Below are 8,143 nucleotides of genomic sequence, written 5' to 3'. Positions count from 1 at the left end.
TCTTTTATAAAATTTATATATATGCATGAGACTCTAGAGTATTATCATTATATTAATTTATGTAGTTTGGAATTAGACACTTTAGTTTATTTTTTATTTCATCTAACCACATATATCTATACATAATCTTCTTCAAATATATTTACATATCAAAGCAACAACCAACGTAAATGTAAATAAGAAAAATAATAATAATAATAATTTTAATATATTTAAAATAAAAAAGTGTTATTGTTGAATTCAGAGAAATATATGCAATCCAAATATCCAATTTATCTAACTGATCACTAAATCGACTGTAAAAAACACAACCGACTAGATATAACATATCTAAGATCATATTTCTAATTAAAATAATATAATATTATTAATGAAATTATGCATATAAATTATAAATTAATTTTTGACTAAAAGTAAATAGAAATGAATAATTATTGTATGCTTACCTTATAAATATTTATACTAGTGTATGAGCACGGAAAAATCACTTAGTTAAACCAATAATAATAAAAACCATAATAGATTCACCAAAAAAATAGAAACCAATTATTATTGGGAAAATTCCATAAAAATACCCGAACTAAATTTTGTTAAGCTTTTTAATACCCAAATTTTTTCACTACCCAGTTTAATATCCCAACTAATTATTTTGCTCATTTTAATATCCAAACTTTTAACATTGTACTCACTTTAATACCCAAACTTTATTTATTTAAATAAAAATACTAAAAAGTTTCAAACAAAACTTAATAAAATCTCAAAAAATCTAAGAAAAAAATATTAAAAATTCTAGTTTTATTTTAAGATTTAGAAAAGAAGGTAGATAAACCATGGAAAATTTATTTTTTTCAAAAAATAAATGAATTTTAATGATAAAAATAAATTTCGTTTTTGATTTTAGAAAACAAACTAAATACAATATTTAAAACTTAGAAATTTTATTACAAAATTTAATATTTTACACTATTTAGTTATTTTTATTTCTCAAACGCCAAAAAAATTAGAATTTTCTGAGTTTATTTGTAAATTTTAGAGATTTTTTAAACGTTTATTTGAAACTTATTAGTATTTTTATTAAAATAAATAAAGTTTGGGTATTAAAGTGGACACAATTTTAAAAGTTTGGATATTAAATTGAGTAAAATAATTAGTTGGGGTATTAAACTGGGTAGTGAAAAAGTTTGGGTATTAAAAAGCTTAACAAAATTTAGTTCGGATATTTTTATGGAATTTTCCCATTATTATTTACTCTAACGTGGTATGGCTAGGGGTCCCACCATCTTTTTTTTTGTCAACAAACTTCCATTCATAAGAAAGAGCCCATAGGGCTTCTACAGAGATCCAGATTACATTGAAATAGGTTCACTGGAAGAAAACATAAAGATTAGAGCCAAATAGAGAGAAAAGCCCAAAATCTAGATAACCCTAGCAGCTTCTTGTACTTGCTACACGTGGTAACACGTGTCTTCCATGCTTCGAACAATAGTCGCTGACGTCATGAACCAGAGCCATCGACGCCGTCAACCTGAAGCCACCGGAAAGACCTGTCCTGTCAATCTCTTCTGTTTCTTCCTCTTTCATAATCAGCAAGCATCTTTTCAATGAATCTGAGATCAATACTCTCCTTCGCGCCTCTGCTCCTTCAATCTCCGATCTCTTCCTTTGGATGTGAAGAATTCCAAATACCTTCATCGATTTAGCTCCAGCTATTGCCAAAACATTTGTTGGAAACAAACTTTGGCTTTTCTTAAGTTGAAACAAAAACCGGAAAGGTTAATCTGCAAAGCTCAAAACTCTATACTTTCTGAAAACTTTGCTTAGTTTTTTAGTATCAAAGATTGATATCATTCAGTGATAGAGATTGAGGATGACCATAGGAGGAGATGAAAACCCAAAGAAACAGCCGGAATCTTATATAAGCCCAGAGAGTATAGGAATATTATATGAAAACACCACAAAAAACATCGCCTAGCGATGATCTAGATCGGCTAAACCGAAGAAAACATCCGCAGACGGAATAGGAGTTCAGACTAAGCCGAAAAACTAAACAGATATTTACATAAAACAAAAAACAAAAGAAAAAGAGGTGACCGGCGGTGGTCGAACCACCGGCCCTTTATCACGATTTGCTTTTTTGTGAAACTTTTTAGATAGAAGGTTGAAAGAAAATGAGAGAAAACGGGGTCCCACCATCTACGGTCTGTGTTGTTACTTGATAGTTTATTTGGCGAATTATTATTTTTTTGTTAAACCCGGGTCTATTAAAGACACAGACCTAACCTCCGGGTGGGAGGTGCAGCCCACAGATAGACCATCTCCCGGATATTCAAATGGATCGTAAGCATGGACCCATATCCGGGGGAGTTGAACCCTGGCCTGGACCATCAGAGCACTCCTCCTCTAGTGGAGACCACTAGACCACCACAACGTGGTTAAATTATTTGGCGAATTATTATTCTACCTTTAACTAAGGGTAAAGATTTCTTTGAAAACACGATGGAAAAAAATGTAATTGCCATGTAATAGTAGGGGCAAATATTAGCAATGATCATGTATTAATCCTATGAGAAGTCATTTTATTGGCTTCTGCTAACGTGTCATGGCAATCTGAAAAAGTCCTTATAATTTCATTGGTCGATAATTTTTAATTTTTATTTATTTTAATCGAATCTAAAAAAGAAAATCACAGATCAATTAATGTTAGTTGCCAAACTATTTACATAGTTTTATGCATAATCATTTATAGTATCAACTATGAAAATTCTATCTAATACTTCATCATTTCGTTTTTCATTAATTGTCTATTTATAAATTATATGAAGTATGTTGTTAAAAACTTGTTACTAAAACTAATATACTAGCTTTATTTTTCTATTATAAACAATCGTAAAAACTCTATTTTTTATATAAGTCATGATATACATATATAAAACATATAATTTTAATTAAAAAATATTATAATAACTACTGGTTCATCATATAACGAGTTTATTAATTATTTAAAATAGTTTAAAATCATCTGTGATAATTAATATATTTAAAAAAAAAACTTAAATTCATTTATATTGATTCATTAGTAATGATTTATACCAGATATATAATAGTATATAAATATATAAATATTTGGTAATCATTTTTAGGTTTTAAATCATCAATAATGATTATTATATCATTAATAAGAGCTTACAAATCAATATATAAAGATCTATACAAAATGTTATAAATATTTATAAAACCATTTATAAAGAATAATTTCTCGTTATTTATAGGAGTTTACAAAAAATTATAAAATCATCATAGAAGTTTTGAAAATCTTTATAAAATTATTTATAGGAGTTTACAAAATATTTATAAATCTTTATAAAATTATTTAAAGTTAAGATTTTAAATTATTGATCATTGATAACAAATTATTTTCTTGAGTTATAAAAACATTTGGATTTATGAAACTATTGATAAAGATTTATGAAAATATTTCTACCGATTCAAAAACTTCTGAGAAATAATTCATAAATTTTAAAATTTGTAAATATTGTATGTATTATTTATAATTGTATAGTTTCCTTCCTAAGAGGTTTTAAATGTTATCAATCAGAATCAGAATCAATTTCTTACAAGTTCATCATTTTCAAAAACTTTTTCAAAATCTCAAAAACAAAAAAAAAATTGTTTTGATTTTATTTAAAAGAAAGTAACCCGGAAAATTACCTAAATCATAAAAATACGAAGAATATGATGAATAAAACTATATTCCTAAATTTATGAAATTTTTTATAGTCTTAACTTTTTATTAAATCAACAGAATTCACATATATATTGTTTTATTTCTTCTTAATAATTTTTTGTGTGTTTATACTTTAGTTGCAAGTGTGAGTCTATTTGTCACATTAGTTGATGTTTTAGATTTAAATAATATATATATATATGTTCTAACAATAATGTTATAAAACAATTTAATGAAATATTGATTTGTAAAAGATGTTAAGAAAATTTAACTAAATACTACATAAATCATATTCAAAAACTTAAAAGTATTAATAAATAAAATATGTTAAAGTTAGCTACCAAAAATTTGCGGACAATCACCTAGTAATATTGTTTGAATAACTACTCTACATAAAATCTCTGTGAAAGTTATTTTATATTTATTATCCCCTATATATTAAAAGAGATGCATTCGTAATTAATGCATTCACACTAGATTTTCTAAATTTGCTGACGTGTCGCCTTCACAATCGTTTAACATTTAATGCGTTCATACACTAATTTTTTTAACTATACTCGAGACAATTTCATGTGTTTGCATTCTATTTGTTTCAATAAGCTCTTTTGGTTCATACATTTTTAATATTTATAATAGTGAATTGAAATTATTTGAAAAAAAATTGTACAACTACTGAATAGTAGCATTTTTTAAAAAGATCATTAAGATTCGCATCAACTAAAATGTTTGAGTGAGAATATTTTAGAAATTGAAAGTTTCATATCTAACTTGATTTCTTGAAAAGAGACATGTGACAGATACAGTGATGAGTAGGGTCCAACGCTATACTCCAAGTGTATAGATTGTTTCAAAATGTTACCTTTGGCAATTGTGATATCAAATAACGTCTACACAACTCATTGAGGTCTCTTTCAAAGCTCTTTCCGGGTCCATGAAGATAACACTTTATTGTTGGGTTCTTTAGAGGAACTTGACAAGATTGAGAGGAGAAGACAGGTTGGTGAGAATGATGATGATGATGATAATGATGATGATGATGATGATGATGATGATGATGACGATGGAAATATAACTTTAAACCATGTTTTATGGTCGTGTCCATGGATGGCTGATGGTCTGAGCGAGAGTAACTAGAACATATTTTTTTGGGGAGCTGATTACACCGAGAGTTTTCTAAAACAATCGAAGTTAAAGGTAAGTGGTTAACTTCTAATGATATTTTCGTATGTGATTATTTAAATTTAATGTGTTTTGTTTACCGTTTTATATGATCATAAGATCACATGAAGGACCTGATGCAAGATCAGATCGAGAAGACATAGGAAACATGCTATGCGTGTATTCACATTAACAATAATTAAAATTTACATTATTAAACTCAATAAAAACCAATTTCTATGAGTATAAATATACAACTTTTTATATTATGTCTAAGTTCAAAAAACAAAAATAATAATAGATTATCTTATATAAAATACAAAATCTTAAAACAAAAATAATAATAGATTATCTTATATAAAATACAAAATCTTAAAATATCACCAACATTGTTTGTACAAACAATACAAATAATATTGGATGTCCTTTTTCTTAAACTATTATTTAGATTTTATTTGATTTTGCAAGCATTTAAAAACTTAAAAATGAAATCATTGGTTCGACATAAGAACTGTCGAAAATTCATATAACAGGAAACCAAACAAATATAATAGTTTTAGATTTATCACCGAAAAATTAAAAACCTCGATCAACCGAACAAAACAAAATAAATATGGATTTAGAATAGTATTTATATTTTAGGAGGTTAAGAAAATAACGTAATACCGATTGAATATATAGATTAAACAGATATAATGTTTTTTATCTTAAAAAGTAGGGCAGGGCAAAATATCCGGAACTGAAGAACCGACCCGAAATCGAACCTAAAATCAGGGTCCCGACTCGATCAGACACGTGGTAAATTACCAAATGGTTCCTAAACTGATGTATCCAAAGAACCGGTACTCAACCCGATCTGAACCGAGAACCGAATGAGTATCCGAAGATTTCCGAAATGTAAATATATATTTAAAAATATTATTTATAATTATATGTATAATTATTTTAAAATTAAAATGAGAATTATATATTAAATATATTAATTTGTGTATTTTCAGATAAAATATGATAGTTTGTATAGAAAATACTCAAAAAAATCGTGTCTAATGAGTAATTTTAGTTTTTTTTGGTACATTTGGGTAGTTTGGATACAAAATACCCGAACCGAATCGGGTAATATGGTTACTTTGAATATGAACCAGTTTCAGATATATTAGTTATTCAATTATTTTAAGATTTTTTTACATCAAAACCGAACCCACTCGAACCCGGGAGAATTTGACTCGAACCCGACTCGGAATTTTGTAATATCCGAACGAGACTTAATTTTCAAACCTGAGAAATCCGATATCCGAAAAAACGACGGATACCTGATGCTCATACCTATTAAAAGGATAACAAATCAATAATCTCATCCCGTGCAAGGCACGGGTTATTATCTAGTTTATTGTTAAAATACATAAACATGATAATAATTAATGAGACTAAATTCAATAAAATAATCTCAGCACTGCTCGTGATCGTGTGGCATACACTCATACCAGGTACCTTTCAGATCTATTGATAGAGTTCCATGAAAAACTCAAGGCTACAAGAATAGCATATAAAAAGTTTTATCGACTCGAATTCACAAGCTAGAAACAAATCTTCCGTACACCGGGTCTTACGACCGAAGCAAATCGGCCGAGAGAGACGAGTGTTGAGAACGAAATCTAGTTGGGCCATGTCACCCACTGTTATACTGAATCCAGATCTTGAAAGTATCAGATTTTGAAATACACATTTAGTATGAAGAGTGGAGTCACAATTATTGCATTTGTAAAACCAATTATTTGAGTTTATTATAACTCTTCGCATATCCCACACCAACACGTAGTACTCATATTTTTCTCACCGTACTGTAAGGACAGAGGATGGTCATCGTATGTGTGTCTAACCGATGTTGGTAGAGTAACACATTTGAAGCATAAAATATAACCCGCCACAATCATCATTACCCTTGCAATGTAGTAAGAAACGCCAGCCGCTCAAGTCACAACCATCACATCTTACATCTTTTGGATCGTTATCATAAAAGACCAACCTATGTGGATGGCTTTCATGTTTAGTGGAAGAGGAACTGAAGCACATCGCACATCAATACTAATTGTGTTCTCACAATTAGAATACGAGAAACCGTTACACCAACGGTAACAGACGTAACACAAAAAATGGTTTCTTCTTTTGGGGGACAGAGTAAGCTTTTGGTAGATAAGAAAGAACCATTTATTACGAGGGAGGTTAGCACATGCATCATGGAGTATGAAATCACAATGTGTGCATTTGTAGCACAATCCAGAGTATACGGGAAGGGTGCATGCAAACAATGGTTACCTCCCTTATGTGGTAAGACAACTTCCCCGTGCCATAGCGATGATACTGAAACCTTCATCAGATTGTGCTCATGGTTAAAATGTTTGATAAGGTTTTGATGTATTACTTCGAAGGGGCTTGCTTTCTTCTTCTTCTTCTTCAGGTGTTCCTTCAAGCTCCTTCTCATCCCAAAACATTGGATGTGTTGCACATATCGAATGAAAAACAAAAGAGCAAACAAAGCAAGAATATGCTCCGCAGTCTACATTAACAGGCTTATTCGCACACCCCACAAATGAACTTCCCCGACCAAGAGAGAAAACATGAGAGATACGGTGGTTGTGGTGATTGATGAATATGACACGTGGTAAGAAGATGCATGATCTATGGATGATGAAACAACATTGATGACAAATATAAGGATAGCCTGTACTGCACAACCCACACGCATCACAAGTGAAGGAGATCTTCATCAGTATTTGGTGGAGCTCATGCTCGTGGTCTTATATCGATGAATCGTCAAAGGTTTTTCTCGCACAGGGGATGCATATACGGAAAGAACATCGTGAACACTGATAAAAGTTTTTCATGGAAAATATGGTGTCACATAGACAACACGAGAAATTGGAGTCGCATGGTCTGAGCTGGAGAGAATGTTTATGACGAGAAGGAATATTGATGTTCATGCATTCCGAATGCACATAAAAAATCGCAGAAATCACACTTGTACCCTTGCTTGTTGTCATGGTGATTTTGGTAGCATGCACGACATTCTGATGATATTTTTGTAGATTTAAGAAAAGAATCGTGATATGGGCATAGGTTTAGATCCATTTTATGGATGGTTGCTGTACTGGAACTCTCTTCTCTTTTTTTTTGTAATGGAAAATGGATCAGCTTCTCGTTTCTCTATTTGTTCTTCTTCTTTTGCAGGAAAAAAAATTGTATATTAAAGAGGAAAAAAAACAG

At 29.8% G+C, this 8,143-nt stretch overlaps 1 pseudogene; it reads right to left on the bottom strand.

Moving 5' to 3' along the window:
• Positions 1-6,926: 6,926 nt before the first annotated feature.
• Positions 6,927-8,143, bottom strand: LOC130511282 (uncharacterized; annotated as a pseudogene).

This window comes from Raphanus sativus, chromosome 4 (assembly GCF_000801105.2).
Source record: "Raphanus sativus cultivar WK10039 chromosome 4, ASM80110v3, whole genome shotgun sequence".
Classification (NCBI taxonomy): Eukaryota; Viridiplantae; Streptophyta; class Magnoliopsida; order Brassicales; family Brassicaceae; genus Raphanus; species Raphanus sativus.
The sequence above is the reverse complement of the archived record's forward strand: the minus strand, read 5'-3'. Positions and strand labels throughout refer to the sequence as shown.